Genomic DNA, 21,903 nt, shown 5'->3' with positions numbered 1-21,903 from the left:
GTGTCAATCCTACATACAGCACGTTTAAAGGAGAATAAGTCTCGGGTGTCCCCAGAATGTGTCTGTGAAGTTTCAGCTCAAAATACCCCAACAGATCATTTATTATATCATTTTGAAAATGCCTATTTTGTGTGGAAGCAGAAACACACGGTTTTCGTGCATGTCTCTTTAAATACAAAGGAGCTGCTGCTCCCCACCCCCTTTTCCAGAATAGGGCTGTGCCTTTCCTCAGATCCCAAAAACATCTGTTTGGTTTTTATTATCATGTATATTATGTTGAAATCGTGTTTTAAACCATATTAGTTTTAACTTCTGATATACAGTTTTTTGAGCTCACACATCCGAAGCATGCACACAGAAAGCAGCTGTCACACAGCATATGAGTATTAAACTAAGTTCTCTTTCATGTCTTATTGCACTTAAAACACAAAATACAAACAAGAAAACACTAAAAACACACAAGTTACAAAACCAGTTGGTAGGGGTGTGCGATATGACAATTTTTGATCATGGATGATAAAAATGTCTCCACGATCTGCATTTGAAGAAATATCGTAGTATCGTGCTACAGCACACATTCAGCTGCAGTTCTGGCGCCTCCGTCATATACTGTACAATGCCACATGCATTCACATCAGTGTTAACTCAGTGGTGGGGTTACTCTCACAGGAGTTACTCTCTCATTATTTGCATGTGCTTTTAAATGTTTCATTCGCACGCTGGTCTGACGTGCTTTTTCTGAGAGCTGCATACACCCGAAGCGCGCGCGCTAAAGCCTGTCAAACAGAGCCTGATTATTGAACTAAGTTATCTTTTGCGCTAATACTGTCAAAACACACAAGGTTAACATATAGACTCAGCTGGTTATGTCTAAAATGAAAGTAAACAGTTTAGAGAAAAACAGATGCGTGCCTGTATATTAGATGCGTGCAGGTCTTAAAGGGACAGTAGGCCTATTAAACATGCAGTTGACTGTCATTAGGGATAGTTCACCCTAATATTTCATTTCTGTCATTATTTACTCACTGTAACGTTGTCCCAAACCTGCATTATTTTCTTTCTTGTGCTGAACAAAAAAGAAGGTATTTTGAAGAATTTGGGTAACCAAACAGTTGCTGGTCCACACTGAATTTGATTGTCGCAAAAAATACTATGGAAGTCACTGTGGACCAGCAACTGTTTGGTTTTCCACGTTCCTCAGAATAGCGTATATGTTCAGCAGAAGAAAGAAACTCGTTCAGGTTTAAAACAACTGAGAGAGTAAATGGTGGTATAAAAATAAAACACTATGACAGAATTGACAGACAGCTGACATAATTTTTATTTTTGGGTGAACTATTCCTTTAACGTTAATAAAACAACAAAACACAAAGGGAAAACTCACTCATTGCTCTTGACTGAAAAAAAATGAATACATTTGCTTTAGGAATCAGTTTATATAGCGTTTTATTTTTATATTTGTTCATTCAATTTCTTGAATGCTCCTGCTAAATACACCTATTGTACCTGAAAATAAAGCACTGTTTGTTTTATTTGTATATGTGTAGTTGTAATGTGTATCTTTGTCATTCTTTTATCTTTGTTATTAAAAATAAGAACAAAGATTTTTATCTTCACTCTCTTTGGTCTAAATATATGCCATTCTTTTTTTTTTTTTGTTACCTTAAAAGGCTTTGTCATTATAATAGGGAAATTAGTTTGGCTGTAATACTCAGACAACTTGCAAAATAGTAAAACCTAGTAAAAAAAAGACAAAGAATCGTGATAAATTTCGTGAATCGTGATATTTGTAAAATAAAATCGTGATATGATATTTTTTTCCATATTGCCCATTCCTAACAGTTGGTTATGTCTGTGAAGGTAAACAGCTAGGAAAGCAATCGTATGCAGGGCTCGACATTAAGCTTTTACATGGGCTTGTCTTTCGGACAAGTAAATCAGTCATTCACTTGTCCGAGTAAAAAAGTTACTTGTCCGGGGGGAAAAAAAGGGTTTTTTTTTTTTTTTTTTTTTTTCTTGCACAAATGCAATTTATTCTGAAGCAATAGTCTCCTCAGTGCTCTATCAGGTATTACTTTAATCAGCATATTTGTGATCTTTGCATTAAATTGATTGTTGTTACACTTTTTAACTTTATGAAGGACAGTATTTTCCTAACCTGATTAAATGTGCGTCACCATTTACGTCCAGTTCTTAAATTTGATCAATACATTAAGTTAGAATAAAAAGACAGTATATAGTTGTTACTATTCAAATGAAAACAGTATTAAACTCCATCTTTCCACTGCAGAGTAAACACAGAAGCTGCATCGAAAGTGCCATTTAGATGTATTTACTCAGACTGTTTGATGAAGATATTTACTGACAATTGCAAATGCATAAATAATGTTATTAATGTTTTACTTTTTTTGACATACAAATATGAAATGTTGGAAAAATGCAGTGATACTTTTAAATATGAAATTAAACCACCAGTATGTGGTGGCAAGTCACTGTCTTAATGAGTGAATCATTGATTGAACCGATTCGTTCAAACGGCTGATTCATACAATAAGTGAAGCAAGTGACTCTTTATGAATGGCTTACTGAATCATTGACTCGTTCAAAAATGCTGAATCATTCAGTAACGAAAGACTTCTCGCCAAAGTTTCCGTGCTGCCCTAGTTATTTTTTATTAAAAAAATTTTTTTAATTTTTTGCTCTTGTCTGGTACTGAGGCTGGTACTCAAAATAGTGTTCTGTGCTCATCAGTGCAGCCAAAGACAGAACAGTTAGCATACTTTGCTCGATCATTTGCCAAGGTGTTAAAATTGGTACAACATTGTTGCTTGTGTAAACACAATGGCGGCACAGTGGGTGGAAGCATGCAGATTAAGGGGTGGTATTATTAAAATAAGATCCCCTTTCTATGTCAGAGGGGGAGTGAAATCTGTGTGGCTTGTTGGTTTGTTTGTTTTCCCACAAGCCTGCAGAGAAAGACTTACCAAAAAAAAAAAAAACATTGCTGTATTGTTGTTTTTCATGTTTTCTGGGTTGGTAGATGAACCGGGGGCCTTATTATAGCACTTGAACATTGAAGATGTCAGATTTTCATGATTTGTCACCTTTAAAAAAGGGCATGACTTAATGAAATACAGCTGGGCAGAACTGTGTAGGAAACTGATCAGAATTGAATACTCTGTCTGAGTTTATTTATCTTGTGCCTAGAGTAATATTTGGAGGCAGTTTGGCCCTCCCATGTTTGTGGAGGCCCTTAAGTATGTCCCTTTGTGCCCTTTGATGAGTGTTGCTTTATAAAAGCCAGATGAGACCAAATGAGGCCATGTGTCGCTCAAAATGGTCGCTTGTAGCGTATGCGGAATGTATCGTGAGCCTTTTGATTATACTGACCTGGAGCAGCACAATAAATAATGCAAAGGGCTCTGAGAATGTCCAACAGTGACCACACACACACACACTCTTTCTTAAGAGAGCGAGAGGAGAGGAAACTACACCTTCTGCATTTGCATATACCATTGCAAACAAATGTGAGCTCTCTCTTACATGCGGACATACACTCCGTACTTGTTGCCCTTGGAGATGCTGTGGTCAGAAAGTGGATCCGCAGGCCCTCGTCTGCTGGCCAGGCAGGTAACAGGAGCCTGTGTGTCTCTGAATATTTCAGAGAGAGAAGTAGCAGCAGATAGAATTAGCAAATCAGCCATCCCATCCACTACTCTCTGTATGTCAGGGCCCAGGGTTGAATTACAAGTGCCCGACACCCACAACACATGCCGGCTATTTGGCTTAAACAGAACAGAGCCTTTGTGGTGATAACACTAAAAGAAAGGAGAGTGGAATAACACAAACACACACATTCCGCCAATTAGCCAGGTTCTGTTTAGTGGTCTGATAAGCCCTTAACAATGCCTGACTGGAACAGAAGAGTTGTTTCTGTTCTTAAGTTGAATTAATGTTATTGCAAGGTCACGAAGAGGGCACAGAGCTGCTTTGTTCCAAAACCTAGAGAGCTGCCTACAGAGGTTTTGAGACAAAATGTATTCCAAAAGGTAGTCAACTGCCTTCTATGGAAATACATTTAAAATACAGTAAAAAAATAACATTTTGAAATATCACAATTTAAAATAACTAAATTTAACTAAAATTCTGATCCTTTGGAAATTTGCCTGAAATATGTTTTTGTTCTCTTGAATACATGAAATAGAAGTGCTGCGTTATTTGTAAATAGTTTTTTGTGATATTCCTTTTATTCGTATAAATTAAATGTGCAGCTTTGATGGAAACCTCAATTGTTACTGTGTACCAATCTCATCCATGCATCATGTGGGTATTTGTAAGTTTTATCCTCATAATTAACCCAAATGACTTTTTGTTGGGATATTAGGGCCAGTGGAGGTGGAAATGGGACAGGGTGGATCATTTTATTGTGGGTGGTTTAGGGTCACACACAGATCAACAGCTGCCATGGGGGGGGGGTCACAGTGGTCATTGGGGGAAAATAGATGAATGAGAGGCCATTAAGCTGATTAAACCCTGACCTCTTAGCCCTCCCCTGACCCCACAAACAGTCACGGAGACAGAGACCCCCACTGTCACTGTTGTGGACCTTAATAAGAGACAAGGACATTAAGACACACAAAGACACTTCGATTAGACAGGACATGACCTCAAATGAAAGAGCATGGAGGAAATGCTGTAAACTCTAAGATCCCTCTGCACAGGTTGTGACTTTTAATTCATCACAGTGAATCAAATCTTCTGAATGAGTTTACCAGGAAGATTTGTTCACATTTATTCTCTTTTTCCACACAGCTGATTTATTCAAAACATGTCTGTGGGTGAAACAAGTCTTTTTATTTTAAATGTGTGTCTTCAAGTCTACTAATGGACTTCTGAAAGAGTGTTTTAGCATCATTAGCATTCTCGCAACAAAGCAAATCTGTAATTTCATTCCTCCATTAACTGCTAGGCATGGCATTTATCATGCTACAAGAAAAAAAGACAATAATAGTAGGTTAAATATTAGCTGTTTCAATTATGTCCTTTCATCATTTAATATAATTGTGTGGGTCATCAGTCAGTTTTACATATTCATTAATCTTCTGCCTTCTTTCTTTCCTTGTAGTGAACAAGATTGACTCACACAGCGAACTGAACGAACAACTTACCCCCTCCTGTTCAGTACAGCACTGAGTTTTTGTTCATGAAAAGGGTGACTGATTCATTGAGATGTCATAGTTATTGTGTTCACAAAAAATTACTCCAGTCTTCCGTGTGACATGATCTTTCAGAAATTATTCTAATATGCTGATTGGTGCTCAATGTTGAAAACACTTGTGCTGCTTAAGATGTTTGGGAAACTGATGATTTTTATTCAAAATTCCTATATGAATTAGAAATAAAAAGCATTTATTTGAAATAGAAATACAACAACTTAAAGTGTCTCAACTAGTAAATATACCATTAAGATGTTCATTTGCCCTCGTCTTGTAAATATGATCATTTCGGCATCATTTGGAGGCTGTATAAATCCTCAGATGGTAGAGGTGGGAAATTGAAATTGAACACACATAAAGCTGTGGCCTAATGGTTAGAGATTTGGACTTGATGCCAGAAGGTCGCAGGTTCGAGTCTCGGTGCTGGCAGGAGTTGTAGGTGGGAGGGAGTGAATGAACAGCGCTCTCTTCCACCCTCAATACCCATGGCTGTAGTGCCCTTGAGCAAGGCACTGAACCCCCAGTTGCTCCCCAGGCACTGGATATAGCTGCCCACTGCTCCGGGTGTGTGTGTTCACGGTGTGTTCACTTCTCACTGCTGTGTGTGTGCACTTGGATGGGTTAAATGCAGAGCACCAATTTCGAGTATGGGTCACCATACTTGACAAATGTCACGACTTTCACTTTTTTCACTTAAAGCAAGGAAGCTGTACCTGAAATGTAAGATTAGAGTGAGGCTGAAATATAAGGAACAGAGGAGGGAGATTGAAAGATTTTGGCAGGGAGGAAGGTTGTCGTGCCAAATGTATCATTTATTTTATCCCCCATCCTTCCATCTAAGCTCTGCGCCACTTCTTCACCACTTAAGGCATTGATTCTGTTCCCTTCCCAAGTTTATAGCCTGATGCCGTACTCTGCACATTCAGACTTCATATTGATGAGAAGCTGCAGAATCATCACACCCGGATCAAAACTAAGAGAGACATCAAATGGAGCACTGCTGCTTGTTGCCAGATACAAACACTCTAGAGCAGTGTTAAAATGAGCTTGTTTCCCGCAACTGGAAGGTGATGTCATGTTTGAGTGGTGTCTGTTATTTGAGTTTGTCTGTCGTGTTGGTTTCTGTGATTGTGGCCTGCAAGGTTTTATTTGGAATGTCCTGTGTTTGTTGTCTGGAGTGTGTTTTGAAGTCTGTTTTTAGGTACATGTTTTGTATGGTGGTTTGTCTTGTTGGCTGTCTATGGTGTGTATGTTTATCCTGTCTGATTTTTTTGCCTTACCCAAAGACTCTCCTTTTTTTGTGGACAATTGTGCAAATCTGTATGTCTGTATCCATGGGATTTCTGGGAAATCGAGAAATACAACCTTTACACAGGCACCCAGTATGAGATCCAGTTCGATATAAAAGATTTCAGTGAGGGCTTCCACATTAAAACATTTTTGTGCAAAGTAGTTTTAAGACATGAAAGAACTTTGAAAGAACAAGTTAGCTTTAGTATAAAATATTTGTGTGTTTGTGGTCAAGAATTTTGGTCACTTTTAACTAACTGGTTTGATGAATGATTCAATGACTCACTAACAATGATTCAAAAGATATGAGTCTCTGGGATAATTCAAATGCTGACTTTCTAAGCCCATGTGCTCATAAAGAAAAAGCCCACAAGTTTGAATAAAAAAGGGGGTTATATGCCTCATTTAAACCATGGAACATTTGATGTCTAATTAGCCATCCGATTTGGAAGTGAACCACTATTGATTATATTCGTTTTGTAGGATTAACATACATTCATCATTTCTAAATGAGTGGCGAGGGACTGCTGATGTCAACAGAGAACACACAATATTCAATAGAAAAACAGCTGATGGAAACAGACAGGTTCAGAACATAAATTTTTAATTGTTCTGTCAACAGCTTAAATTTAAAGAAATGTAAGTCAGTTGATAAGAGTTCATGATAAAAAAATATTTTTTAACAATAGTTGCATTCATCATGAACTAACAATAAAAAACACATATATTTATATATATTAATATAATTTTTTTAATATATTTTAAATACACTTCATAACTATTTATATGTAGTGCTACATGTACTGACAGTACGTACAAAACATTGTAACCTGGAAAAAATGTGTGTGTGGGTTCTGAGTAAAATGTCTGTGTGCAGATGGTTTTATGTGTTTGGTGCAGTGAATGATATCAGTGTGGATCCAGCTGGTCTGTTTGCACCGAGTGCCCGAATAGAGGGGGGTGGCAGAGTTTTCCATGTGCCACTACACACTGATGTCAGCGGCTATTGTGTCATACACAAAGAGAAGGGTGATACAGTTGCTTCCTCCTGGATTCATCCATCTGTATGCGTGTGTGCTGTACGTGTGATCTGTAATTTTAATATGAAGCTTGCGCGCTTGTTAATGTCTGCTTTATGAATATGTGTCATCACTCTTTCTTTCATTCTCATTCTCTCTTTCCTCTTCACTTGCGTGTTTGCCATCTGTCCGGGGGCAGTTTTGTAACTGCCAGATGAGCATCCTTTCTGACTCCCCTCTCGTCCCCTCCTGTCCTACCCTCGCGTCCCCTCCTTTCCACCCCTCACCTCTCTGTCCTCCAGCACTGGTGCTCGGACAATTGCGGGGCTTTGTTTGTGACACGTGTGTCGCTGGGAGGTGTGCCTGCCCCCACTTCCCGCTCCAAAACCCTTCTATTATACAAAGACCACTCTGACGGAGCCCCCTCCCAGTCAGCTGGGCCATTCTTTGTGGAATCTCTTTGTGGAAGGGGGTCTCCCCTGTTGTTCAATAGATTAACACAAGTCCCTCCCTTCTCTCCTGTTCCCCCACCACATGCTGGCCCAAAAGTGTTAAAACGCCCTCAAGCAGAAAACGAGGAGGCAATTTACACAGCCGGCCACAGCACTGGGTCAAAGAAGAGAGAGGAGAAAGACAATGAAAGATAAAGCTGGAGTAATGGGTAGGAGTTTGGTTGGAAACTGCAATTTGAAGCGACATTTCACAAATTAAACCCCCATTGCACCAGAGGCTCAAGGCAAGATGCTTGAAGTGTAGTTTTCTTCCCTGTGTTTACTTTTGAAACAGGAAGTTTGGGCTTTATACTGTATATTAATGGGATTGGTGCTTATCTGTGACTGGCCTTTCGTTTAGAAACTAGCAAGCACTACAGTCCCATTCCAAGAAGCATTGCGAATGACGTGACCAAATTAAAAACAATGGATAAATATAAACCTATTTGTTTAAATATGACAAGTATGTTTAAAAAAAAAAAAAAAAAACAACTATTTTTAACAATATAAAAATTATATTTTTTGACATGTTTCGATTGTCTGATTGGTGGAGATTTCTTGGCGGAATCATAGGTTCAATAGTTCTGCTGTTGAACATGATCATTTAAAAAAAAAAAATAAGTTGAAGTTAGGAGTGGTGGTTTCAGCAAAACACATATACCCCCAATTAACAACCTTGAAGCACACAGTAAGTATTTCTTTAAATGTCTATAAGTTATTGTTACAAATTTGTTCCCCTGTGGATAAAATGAATGGGATCTTTACATCCGGAACCTGACTTTTGCACTCTATTACTAGTCAGAAGTGCATGGTGTTAGTGGGAAAGACTTTCTTGTTGTGGAGAGCATTTGATTGGATAAAATGAGTGAGTGTAGGATGAGTCAACAATATTTTTGCTGTTTTTATTTTGTCTTGTTAAAAGTGTATGTTTAATGTTTTATGGGGTTTGTAACTCTTAACATTTTTACATGTAGCTTATTTACACAATTTGTGCTTCAGACATGAATGATATTTAAAATCATGTGGCTGGTTAATGTTTTACTATCAACGCCATACTTTTGTATTTTCTTGGCTAGATCTAGCCAAACGTTTTCACTTGCATCTCAGCTTTCACCCAGTACCATCCTTTGTGGATATTCAGTCACAGTTTCCTTTCCAGTTGGCTGGAAGAAGATTTTTTGTTTTTGTTAAACTAGGTGGCTTGTATATTTAGAGGAAAGGTAAATGACCTTTAAGTACATCTGGTGCAGTTGATCCTACACTACTGTGTATGTTTTCATGGCAACTTGCACTTCTTTCGGATTGAGCTTCCTCGGAGAGGAGGTCAGCATGTTTGAAAAGGCTGATTGAGTTTTCAACTAGAAGGTGAGAGGGGGTAGTGCAAGAGCGACTCGCTCTCTCTTTACTGCTGCAGACCTTTCGTTTTGTGTGTGGTCTTGGAGGAAATGGTAAGGAAACTCACGTCACCCTGAAAGACTGAGTACATTCAGGGTGTCTCAGAGGGATTTGAGCGCGCTTTGGGTTTGACAGGGCTTGCAGGCTGGAGGGAGATGTTTATTCAAGATCTGGAGCTTGACTGAGAAGTGTGCCTGTTAAATGTTTGACCTAAAAATGTGGGGTTAGTGTAGCACAGTGGGTAAAGATCAAGTTTAGTTAGCAAAATGTTGTCTAAGAGCTATTCAGGCCAGAATAAACTTGTCTAGGGTTTTATTTCTTTCTTTTTCCAAGCAGTGCACATCCAGTTGATTCGACGCACAACCAGCTCTTGATTATCCCGCTTATTCCATGGTCATTTGCCAAGATAAAGACAAGTTAAAACTAGTATTGCTCTTCAGCACAATATTTGACCATATGGGTAAAAATTACAGTTATTTTTGTCAGTTACTGCACGTTAGCACAAGCATTCTTCCCGCTTCAATTCATACACCGAGATGAAATCGGTATGACCACATTTATTTGAATGAATTAGGTATAGCATCTATTTCAATTAATTATCGATCGATCATATGAGACAGAGAGAGATGACATTTGTGTGTACCTGCGTGCTGCATCTGCGGGTCTCTCAGTACAAACAATTACTCCAAAAACAGTGATTTTTACCATCTTGTTGCTGGGGAATATAATGTATAATCTAGTATCTAGGCTATTTTATTAATGAAAATCACAGGGAAGTGTTGACAACAAGTTTGTGTGTGTGTGTGCAGCACATCGATATAGAATGGTGATTAAACTGACTTGGAACTACCTGTGCATTAAACAGTTTTACTGCATACCTGCCAGCCAATCAGAATCCAGGATTCGGACTGAACATGGAATAAATGTTAGTATTTAAAAGCTGCTTATGATGGGCTTTGGTTCGTCATGTGACTTTCTCATCACCACCTGCATTTAGTGGTTATCAGTGCAATTGATATATTAACATTTATATCAGTTAATGAAATTACAGTATTTAACTGTAAATGTAAGTTAAAACCGTAAAACACAAAATGTTTCTACCGTATTTTTTACGGTAAAATTCCGGCAACCACAGCTGCTGGTTGTTACAATAAATTTTACAGATTTTTACAATTTTTTTACAGTGCAGGGTTCTGTGTGATATAAATAAAACAATGTGTATGTGATTAAGGAAAGATTAGTTTTCACTGATTAACTTTTATTGAATTAAAATAATTAAATTTTCTTTTTATGCTGTATTGCATACTAGCAGTGTAGAACCATTTTGAACAAGTTTTACCCAGAAAATAAGCAAAGTAGCATAATAACTTACATTCCTGTATGGACGGGATAGCTTTCCTTGCATTAGTCAAAAACATATTTTATATAATTTGCACATCATTACTACAGTGATTCTTTGTTTGTTTATTTGTTTGTTTTTTCCAGTTTGAACAGGAATAAAATCACCAAGCAAATCTGTGAAGCAATGTTAAATTTGAATATCTCTAAGCACAGAAATGCTAAATCCTCATAAAGTTGTTGCCACTCAAGCCTGAGTCAGATTATCTTTCAAAACAGATATCTGAGCACTGGAAGTAACAGGCTGGAGACTCAAAGCATGCGTGTTTATGAGTAGGTCTCGGCCGATTGGCTGAGCCGAAAGTGTAAAAGACCGTAGGGAGGAGGATGCATGAGTCGGGGGTGGGGTAAGGGGCGTGGCCTCCTCTCTGTTTGCCTGGTGTCCGTGCTTGATGAGATCAGCCGATCGCCATTCATCATGAGGCAGCTCTCACGCTGCTGCTCACATTGCCGTCTTTCCTCTCTCTCTCTCCTCGTCCTCCTTCTTTCTATCTTTCCTTCCCTTTCTCTCTCTATCGGGCCGCCGAGCTGGAGTTCGGAGCCGGAGCCACGACACAGGACGGAGTAAGGAGTGCGGAGTGGGACGGAGGCTGCCACGGCTGGGATTAACCTCAGGGAGGGGGTGGGGGGGTTACATCTCTGGGGAGAATCTTCTTTTCTCCTTCCTCAGCAGGGAGACACAGAGAAAAGAGAAAGAACTAGTGTGCGCTTCTTCTCACAAAGAGAGGAGCTCCTTTCGTCCTTTATTCCAGCGTTTTTTTTTTCCCTGAACGGGCAACAACAGGGGAGTTCTGCCGGGGAGACCATCGCAACCGGGTCGGTGTAAGCAGCATGCGTTTGTGTGTGTTTGAGCGTAATTAAGAACTTGATGTGTGTCTACTTGTGTGAGGAAACTATCCTGTGATTTTTCATTTCTTCCCTTCTTGCTTTAGGCTGTTTGGGTTACCTCATTTGCACTCTTTCTTTCTAGCTCCCGCTTTCTGGCATTCCCCGTTGTCTTTTATTCATCTAATAGAGGTTTGATCCTCTAATTGAGGTTTGATCCACCCTGGCAAGGATAATCAGAAAGGATACAGTCTTTCTTTGTGTTGGATTTACAGCTGCCAGTGATGTTTCTAAACCTGGGATTTCCACACTTTAAATACTTTCTGAGCTCAAGGGAGCGGGTTCGAGACCCTGAATGCAGCGGTGGGGTCATAGGAACTGCGCCCGGGTCCTGCTTTTGAGGATAGTGTGCTTGTGTGGGTTGGAAAGAGAAGTATTTTCACCTGAATCCGCGGCTCTTGTTTTCTCAGCTGCTGTGCGCGATCAGATAAAGTGATTAGAGGACGGCTGGATCTTCTCCTCCCAGAGTTGTGCGTCACGGCTATCGTTTGTCTTTCTCTTTCCTCTGGTTTGGTGTTCAGAGGAAGCATTCCCACGGCTCTGGCTGACTCTTAGTCCGGGGAGCAGATTTGAATGCTTTTCATTGTGTCCCTGGTGTTTGTGTGCACACGCGGCTTGTGGATTTGCATGTGTCCGTTTGCGCACATGTGGTTGTGTGTTTCCAGTGGGGGAATGTTTATGGAACAGACTGTGTGTGTTTTTGTGTTGAGGGCAGTGGGGCATCTCTTACAAAGAAGTACTGTAGGGGTGTCATGGTACAGTGGTGATATCAGATGGAAATGCTGTTGTACTTTTTTACATTTACAAATTTTACTTGTATGACAAAAGCCATGATATTAAAAAGCCATGGTCATATGGCGCTTTGATAGTAGATTTTACCAAGATGTTATCATACATATCAAAGGCATCATGGTAATGGTACTTTGATATATCATAGTACCAAAACATACTTGGAAAATCACCATGGTACATGGATGCCATCACTGAAACGTTACTATGTTATGTACTATGTACTATATTACTATGGTCCATACCCAAATAACATGGTAATACCATGATTTAATTCCCTGAAGTACAATAGAAATACTTTCTTTCGGTGGTATTTCAGAATTATTTATATACTATTTTAAAATGCATACTATTTTGCATTAGATTTTCAGCTTAATTTTAGTCTTAATAATTTTGTGATTTTGTCTTTTTTATATTTCTATTCATCTTTATTTTTATTTTTTCAGTTTCAGTCATTTTAGTAATTTAACTTTTTTTCAGCTCTATTTTTGAAGTTTTGAAATTTTTAAGAGTTTTTTTTAATCTAATATTTATATTTATAATATTTCAGCTTCATTTCATATAACAAAACATATTTTTTAGTTTCACTGAACAAAAACATACCACATACCATAATATGTTCTCTAAAACATTTATTTATACGCTTATTTCGATAGGGACAATACAATTAACATGATTCCATTCAAAGACTGAAAAAAATGCACTGCACATAGACATTTTGGCAGGCGCTAATTTGCATCTCATGTCCCTAGAAAGGCTTTTCTGAAAAATCAATACATGTATAAATAACCAAAATAATTATAATAAAATAAAAAAAAAAAAAAAACTAATGTAACATCCTTCATACAAAATCCTTGCATATTACTAACAGAATACAGAATAAAAACATGCCCAAGTTTTATAGACTCTTCCAATCCTAATAAATAACTAGTAGGGAACCATATGAAAATTTAAATATGTGTACAGGTCTGGTTTATTTTGAGCCAGCGCTTAACCATCAATGTAACATGGTTATACCATGGTAATAACATGCCAATGCTATTTTAATAGTTATATTACATAGTGCTTAAAGATTACCATATACATATACATTGGTACCATGTCAAAAGAGCATGATAATACCATGCCAGTTTGATATATTCCACAGTGCTGAACGATTATCATATTCACAGACAGTGATATTTATATGGTATTACCACTGCACATGTCCTAAAATACTGTGGTTGATTACTAAAAGCTTATCATATTCTTTTTGTATAGTACCTGTCCAAAAACCATGATGATTTCATGTGCCTTTTTGTGAGTGATCTCTGCATGTGTGTGTTGCGAGCAGTGTGGGACAGGGACATAGGGTGTGTATGTATGTGTGTGTGTGTGTGTGTGTGTGTGGGACGAGGAGGGCAGTGGGACTGCTTTAATCACTGAGTGTGTTGTCTGAGAGCAGTGGGCTGGAAAGAGCTGACTGGAGCTGCTCTGTGGGGAGAGGCTCTTCTGGGAGAGCTTAGAGCTCAGCTGTTAGCCGTGTGAAGAGCTACACAACCATTTGCCTAACCATTCAATGTCCCTCCTTTGGAGGGGGCCACTGGATTAGTGCCAGAACCATTTGTGTGTGTGTGTGTGTGTGTGTGTGTGTGTGTGTTTGTGTGTGCGTGCTGCTTAAGGGTTTGAAAGGACAGGAGGTGGGCTAGCACATCTGCCACAAGGCTGTTTGTGTGTGTGTATGTATGTATGTGTAATTACCGGTTTTGGGTTAGGGTGGACACACACAGTGATAAATGGCTTTTGGGCTGTCAGAAAGCCTGGACATCAATGGCTGTGTCTTATATTTGCACTCTTCCTGCACATAGCTGCATCTGATGTTCTTGCTGCAGCGCCTGAAGACTTTTGAGCTCCTAGGCACAGGGAAATTGAACAGGAAATTATATTGCGATATACTTAGAACAGATTAACAGGAAGTACAGGAAAAAAAAAAAGTCACATTTAATGAAAATCAGATTTAACATGGCCCTGTCACAAAGGTTTGGGATGTTTCATTGGCTTTTTGGTGACAAATAGATGCTTGAAGTTGACAGTGTTTTATTAACTGGAGTTTTATTGTGGTATTTATCATAGTTATTTTGTGCTAGTTTATAATATGCACTTGTTTTGCTAGACGGAAATAAATACAGGGGCATCTCAACCAAGTATTGAGTACATTACGTATTGAGAATTCCAATATCAGTCAGATATCGTGCATCCCTAAACTTGAATATTTTAACAGGACATACAGGCCAAATGTCCACATGTAATAAACATTAGATGTAAAGTAACACATCCTTGTCACATAAGTTTGGATGTTTTAAATGCTCAAAGTCTGTGGTAGGTTTCACGTTGACTTTTTTTGTTCTGGTAAAGTATGAATGAGATATTTTTGTCTCTCACACAATGTACTAGCCTGGCTTAATGACATCAAGCTAAAAATGATTAAATGAAATCTCTTACATGCTAATCTGAGTTTGTGACCTAACCAACAGCAACTGCAACAGAAGACAGGACATTTTGTCAGGGTTCCTATTCCTAAGCTGTTGGTATCCCATTTGTCCAAAATCCTGCTCCACATACTGTATGTTCTGATTGGCTGTGATAGTCACATCACACATTTCAGTAAATAAGTTTACATGTTGTTTACATGTTACATTGTCTAGGTCTGTTATTCTGACTTCAGTCCGGATAAAGTGATTGTATGCCACTTTAAAAGGATGAACTGACAAAAAATGTCTTTTTAAAGTGCTTGTAAATGCACTTAACGTTGACAGAAAAATTACTTATCTCTGGTTAGAAAACGTTGTCATATTTGATGTTACTCTTGTGGCCAGATTCTTCTGCTGTTATTTCCTTTCTGTTCTCGTTTGAGAATATTGTATATTTATGCTCTATGTGACTGGTATTTTAGGGTGCAGATGAGGCACGTGTTAAATTAAAATTAGTAAAGTATCGTGCGAAGGGGTTTTGTTGCTATGAGTAGCCATGCATTCGTTGTAAACAGATATCTGACTTCTAATTGAAAGCAGCAGTGTCGTAAGGTTCGCATTTATCCTGTCTCGGCTGTATTCGTAGTCTCTAGTTTCACTTTGATGTGGCAGCCTCCAAGGGCGATCGCTGGATTCATCTGTTTGTGTGTCACTTCAGAACACATCTCACCCATCAGGACATGTCGTACAGAGAACTTTCTCTCACACACTCGCACTTAATACCCAGTGTGCATGAACGTCTCATAATTTACTTAATTCCAGAATGTTCTGAACAGAAAAACAGCAAGGCCTGCTTCGACAGATGCCTGTTGTGAGAGCATTTCTCTCACATCATGTGTGTGTGCCGGCGGTGTGTCTCCATAGACTAGGTCTGTTTAATTAGGTTTGTGTAGGTGGACAGAGGCAGGGGGACATGTGGCCGTACGACTGTCTGTCCTGTGCCCTCTGATGATAGAGCACTGGACATGGGCTTTACTCTGCCATCTGTGTAAGTGACAAAGAGAGAGGGACACGGAGATTGATAAGGGTGGGGGTGGGGAGGAAAACAAGACGGAGAGAAAAGATGGACAAAAATGCAATGTTAGTGCTGCTGGGTTTTTGCTGGTCTAGGAATTGCATAAAAATTAAAATTGCTCAACAGATGTCTTACATAAAACAAAAAAGAACTGTATGATACTTTAAGCTTCAATAGGTTGCAAAAGCACAGTAAGAGTGAACGATGTGTTTTATGTGCTAAACTGCCGTACAAAAGTTTGGAGTTTGTTAGTAGGATATTTTAAGATTTTTAAGATATTTTTTATTAACTCTCAATTTCCTTATGCATTTCTTTGCTGAAAAATACTGTAAAAACTTTAATATTGTGGAATATTATTGCAATTTAGAAAAACTGCTTTCTATTTTAAAGTGAAATTTATTCCTGTGATAGCAGAGCTGAATTTTTAGCAGACATTACTCCAGTTTTCTGTCACATTGTCAATCAGAATCATTATAATATGCTTATTTGGTGCTCAAGAAACATTATTATTAATGTTGAAAACAGCAGTGCTGCTTAATATTTTTATGGAAACCATGACTGTGGTAACATTTATTTTTCAGGATGAAAAGTTAAAAGAACAGTATTTTTAAAACCGAAATCCTTTGTAACATTATGAATGTCTTCACTGTCACTTTTAATCCATTTAATGCATCCTTTCTGAATAAAAATATTAATTTCTTAAAATTGTATTGCTCATGAACTTCTGAATGATAGTATATAAAAATATTCTAAAGCCATAATAACATCAAAATTTAGGTTGTTCACTGAAAATTCTTTGAAGAAAAAAATCCCCCCTGTGAGATGTTAATTACTTCAGCCAGATCATTTAGTCAGTAAGGAATTGATCAATTAATCTTTCAAGCTAATAATTCAAGAAATTCATAAAAAAAGATCTGACTGAAAAAAACATTTATTCACAGATCTAATAATGAACTCTCATGACTGTGCCAAGGAGAACTAGCTGCTGTTCAGAATATCAGTGAGTAACAACTTAAATATCAGGTCTGTTCATCACACAAAGCTGTTTTATTCAGAGGATTTATAATATACTTTTGTTAAGTAGCTAAAGAGCAACTGCTTTTAAGATACATTTATGGTGCTTTTGCTTTTTTGAAGCTTGAAAGTTATAGCCCTCATTCAATGTAATTGTATGAAAAATAGAGCCAGGTACAACAAAATCTAAATATCTCTTTATAAGTTCCTGTTCCACAGCAGAAAGAATGGCATACGGGTTTGGAAGGACATGAGAATGAGTGAAAATGTTCATTTTTGGATGACCTGTTCCTTTAAGGTCTAAGATGATTTATTAGCTTGAAACCAGGTCTGAGGTCTGACAATCTAGCTAATCAACAGTCTAGACCAGCTGCCTTTTCAAACTGGTTTTAACTTGATTATCCAGCTGGGAGTGAGTTAAGAAACAAAAGACAGAAAGTGCGAGCAAATGAATGACACTAGCCGCAGAGAAAAGAGAGATGTTCCCGAAGAAATGGAGAGAGAGAGAAGATGCAAAGATAAACAACAGATGGCGAATGTGTGTTCCTACTCAAAGCCACCGGTGACTAGAGGTGTGCATGTCCATCACGTCTCTGGTGACCAGGGTAACGCAGGCGAGGGGCCAGGCACCAGGCGCACGCTTTATCGCAGACCCCCCACCCTCCTGAAGGGAAACGCAAGCCTCCGTGTGCTACACAGCGTGCGAGAAAGAGGCCCTGCTGAGGGTCTGATGGGTGCTTAAGCATAAACAAATTCAAATGACGATGTACTCAGTAATGGCCAGTAGACTAAACAGTGTGAACACACAGACATGCGTCACATAGGGCAGCTCCACACATTCAGATCTGTGTTATTTAAAGAGATAATCCTCTAAAAATTAAAATTCTGTCATTATTTAATCCCCATCATGTCATTCGAAAACTGTATGACTTTGTTTGTTCTTTTGAACACAAGAATTTTGAAGAACCAAATGTTTTTGGGTCCCATAGGCTTCCATAGTATTTTTTTATCCATTATTTCCATCCGTGATGGAATAAAACTACATGAACTGACCAAGTGAAACCAAGTCCATCCATTCATCCATCCACCCACGCTGTGATTTTTGTTGGTTCTGTCAGTTTTGCTAAGTCAAATGGGTATATTCACACTTGGTCATTTCATGTGGTTTTATTCCAACTGTAAATGTCCTCCAGGATGCAACACATGCTTTTCGGGCCAATCAGATTGCCTGGACAGACCTAACTATTGTATAAAACAGCATTCAGGACTTTTAAGCGGGCAGCCTGGGGTCTGTGATATTATCATTCCTCTAGTCATGCAGAACAGCTACAAGCTCTTGAGTCCTGGGGAGTTCGCCAAACACGCAATGCAGCGGTGGAAAATTCAATTACGCGGGCCTGAAAACAAAGAACACTATCTTTATGATGGGACAAGCAAAACAAATAGAGCCTTGAGTGTAGAATGGCAAATTGAGGAAGATGTTTATTATCCAAAAATGTTGTAGATTGAAGACCAGTTTCGATTTTTATTCTTTATTTCAATAACCCAAAACGGCACCCAAGCATAAAAAAAAAGACATTTGGCTTGATTGAAGACATCACACCACGGAGGAGCCACAGGGCACAATTACACCAGGGTTGTTTTGACTTCTACTTGGCTTTTCTTTGACTTATAGCCATAGCAGCCCCATCGCAGTGACACGCTCACCAGCCGAGTGCTTTTGTTTTTCTAATAAATAAGTCAGCACAAATGGGCATTTTCCCATGTGGAGACGTACGGCCCTGGCAGACCACTTTTATATGTAGTCTTGTCTCGCATGGCTAAGCAGATGGAGACAGCACATCAGCGGTCCATTAAAATGAGGTTGTTATAGTTACATTAGTCGTGTCTCATATGGTTCGAGATCATTACTCCTGAGGAGAGCGGGTGTAATTGATGTAGTGGACGTTTTTTTTCACTTCTCAGCTTGACGTTGGCATTTTATATCAGCAGTGTTACGCCCAAAGGCACGGTACTGTCATGTCATGCGGTCACTCACGTGACTCATGCGTGACTCACATTGTGAGACACCAGCTGTCTGTCTGTCTATCTATCTTTCTGTCTATCTATATCTGCCAGTCTGTCTGTCTTTCCATCCATCTGTTTATTCATTTATTCATCTTTACTGTAAGCTGTCAACACAGTTGAAGTTAAAAGTCAAGTTATTTTGGGTGATGGTTGATACAGGAGGTATGATGCTCTGTTTTATGTAAACCTAAATATAGAAATATTAGTGGGTATGAAGTGGACAGTTTTGAATCATCCTAATGCACTTTCAGTTTTATACATTTTCGGGCTCAATCTGGTGCTTAATGGATTGAATTGATCCACAAAAAGCTTTTTGTTGTCTCATCAGTGTATTTTGTGTTTCTTTTTCTCAGACCTTGTTTTACAAGCCTTCATGTAATTACCTAATGTGAGAACAGTGTTTAAAAGTCTGTCTACAACTCCCAGACTAACAGCGTAATTATGTTTGTGTCAGTGTTTATAACAGTTATTAGTGACTACAGCAGTTTGAGTGAGGGAATGTTAGTTAAACTGACGAGTGCGCTCTGAACCAAACACAACCTGAATGAAACACATTACTGTGCCTTTGCACGGCTGTAAGACTGTGAAACCCTTTGTGCCATGCCGCGGGAGCCTCTCCAGCTCTGAAATATGATACGGAAAACCTAACACCTCGACTCCTAGCACACGTTATGATAGCTGTGAGTGGCATGTTAGGGCAGCAACCTCTCTCTTTCTCATTCATTCTCTCTCTCTCTCACACACACACACATTCACATTCTATCCCACTTCTTTCATGACCTCATTTATTTTTTCCTTTAATATTGGTAACACTTACCCAGGATTCCAGACTCTGACTGTCTGGCCGTCTGGCTACCCTCCTTCCTGTCGTCTGAATTCAGCTCTCTCTTTTCCTGTCTCTCTTTCTCTGTGACCTTAATGTGTTGAGACTGTTTGAGATGTGTTTCTGTCCACGTACAGTATGCGTGACCTTTTTTCTTTGTTTTGATGACCCACGTTGGTGATGACTTCATCTGATTGAGTGTGAATATGTTATTCAGCACTTCTGTGGAGAAGGTAAACGAAGCGTCACTTCCAACTCACCTACGTATATACTTTAGTAGCATAGCTGAGGCGTTTTTACAGTATCATAGCTTATCCGATAATGAGCTGTACTCTGACAAGTAGTAGTCTAAAATGATGCTGTTTAGTGTTATATTGTATCACACAAACAGTCTAACAAGCTATAGTAGTGTGCTAATAATCAAAAACACTTTTCTATCTCTTATACAATTAATTTAGTGAGTCGGTTTGTTTAATGGTTCATATTAATGAAGTGGATAAACCATTCACTGGTTTATTTGAATTGAAATTCCTGAAATTCCCTATGCTGCATTTTGCTTTTTTTGTAGTGAAATAAACGTTTAAATATGGAAACAGCAAAATAATGCTGTTTATCTCTATGCTTTGTTTTTCGAAGTTGAACTTTTTGACTTCTTCTTTGAAACACTGCATTCATGGCACTGAAGAAACAGTTAGATACTTTGAAATGGTCAGATGCAACGGACACAATAAGACAGTTTATGTAAACATCCCCTAACTGTCTTTTTGTAGAGCTGCTTTGTGGGTTGAGACTTTCTTATTCCAGGAAAAGACCATGCATCACTTACTGTAGCAGGAAGTTCCTGCTAGTGTTTCATACATCAGTATCACATCTCCAGCACACTCTAAAATGGGCTTTTAATGTGGAGGTATTTTTGTGACATTGAGGCTGATGCGAACTGAATCTCTCTCTTTTGCTCTCTCTTTTTCCTTCTCTCACCCTTTCTCACAGGAACCTAGAAATAAATAATGCTGTATTTTGGCTTCCATTTTTCCCTAATGCTTATGCTCGTACTTTGAGTTATTGAGGCAGTGTTAAGGCACATATTCTGCACGTAACTTATCCAATGTCTTTTATGTTATACAGACACCAATGATGTCTGAAAATGTGCTTTTCAATGCACAGAGACTGATAATGAAACTTTTATGCAGTCAGATTAACAATCAAAATAATCATAATAGCCAACAGCCTTGTGTTTAGTGCATCGACATACAGTGCAACTGAGCTCACGGAGACCCAAGTTCGATTTCCGTCTTGAGGTCCTTTGCTGATCCCGTCCCCTTCTCTCCTCATAGTGCTTTCCCGTGGTCTCTCTACTGGCCTATCTATAAAAAAAGAAAAAGCCAATTAAAAAAAATAACAATTAAAATAATCTTACATTGGTGGAGACATTCCATATTAACATCCAAGCCATATTTAGAGAGAAGAATATCATGTGGATTTTGGGCTCTTTTGACTTGAGCCTGCTTGCAATCACTCAGACCAACAAGCAACCATCCAGAAAACCCTAGCAACTGCAAAATAATGCTGTAAAAATCACAGAAGATATCATAACAATGCTCTGGAAGTCACCCGCACCTTATGGCAGCAAGTTTCGCATAAACAAGCAGGGCTGCAATTTTCTTCAAGTAATTTTTCTATTTATATTTATTTATTTATTTATTTATTTATTTATTGTCTTTTTTCTGAAAAAGTACCTTATTAAAATGCATCTGCTAAATGATTGAATCTCGTAAATATGTGCACCTTCAGTGTTTTTGTATGTCATACAGAAGGTATCTCGTTCTCACCTGCAGCACTTATTATTACATCCTTCCCCATGGCAGTCTCTCACAGGCTGTCAGGCTGTGGTTGACCATGATTCTCTCTTTCTGCTCATCTTCATGTCGTCTTATTTATGTGCTTCCTTTATTTCTGTTCCCATTTTTATCCTTAACACCTTTGAGATTCAC

The 21,903-nt window shown here is 38.6% G+C and overlaps 1 protein-coding gene across 8 annotated transcripts in view; it reads left to right on the top strand.

The window, feature by feature from the left end:
* The window catches only part of LOC109088529 (SPRY domain-containing SOCS box protein 4-like), an 87,280-nt gene that overhangs the window by 11,045 nt on the left and 54,332 nt on the right, over positions 1 to 21,903 (top strand). For 2 of the 8 annotated variants that reach the window (XR_006154043.1, XM_042718722.1), the window contains exon 1: positions 11,407 to 11,625. The exons of 2 other annotated variants lie outside the window; for them this stretch is intronic. The gene's annotated coding sequence lies outside the window, so the exon portion shown is untranslated. Of the gene's footprint in view, positions 1 to 11,217; positions 11,374 to 11,404; positions 11,632 to 21,903 lie in introns of those variants that run through there. 4 more of the 8 variants (XM_042718720.1, XM_042718716.1, XM_042718719.1 and 1 more) reach the window with 4 other exon arrangements.

This window comes from Cyprinus carpio, chromosome B2 (assembly GCF_018340385.1).
Source record: "Cyprinus carpio isolate SPL01 chromosome B2, ASM1834038v1, whole genome shotgun sequence".
Lineage (NCBI taxonomy): Eukaryota > Metazoa > Chordata > Actinopteri > Cypriniformes > Cyprinidae > Cyprinus > Cyprinus carpio.
This window is presented reverse-complemented; position numbering and strand designations above follow the sequence as displayed.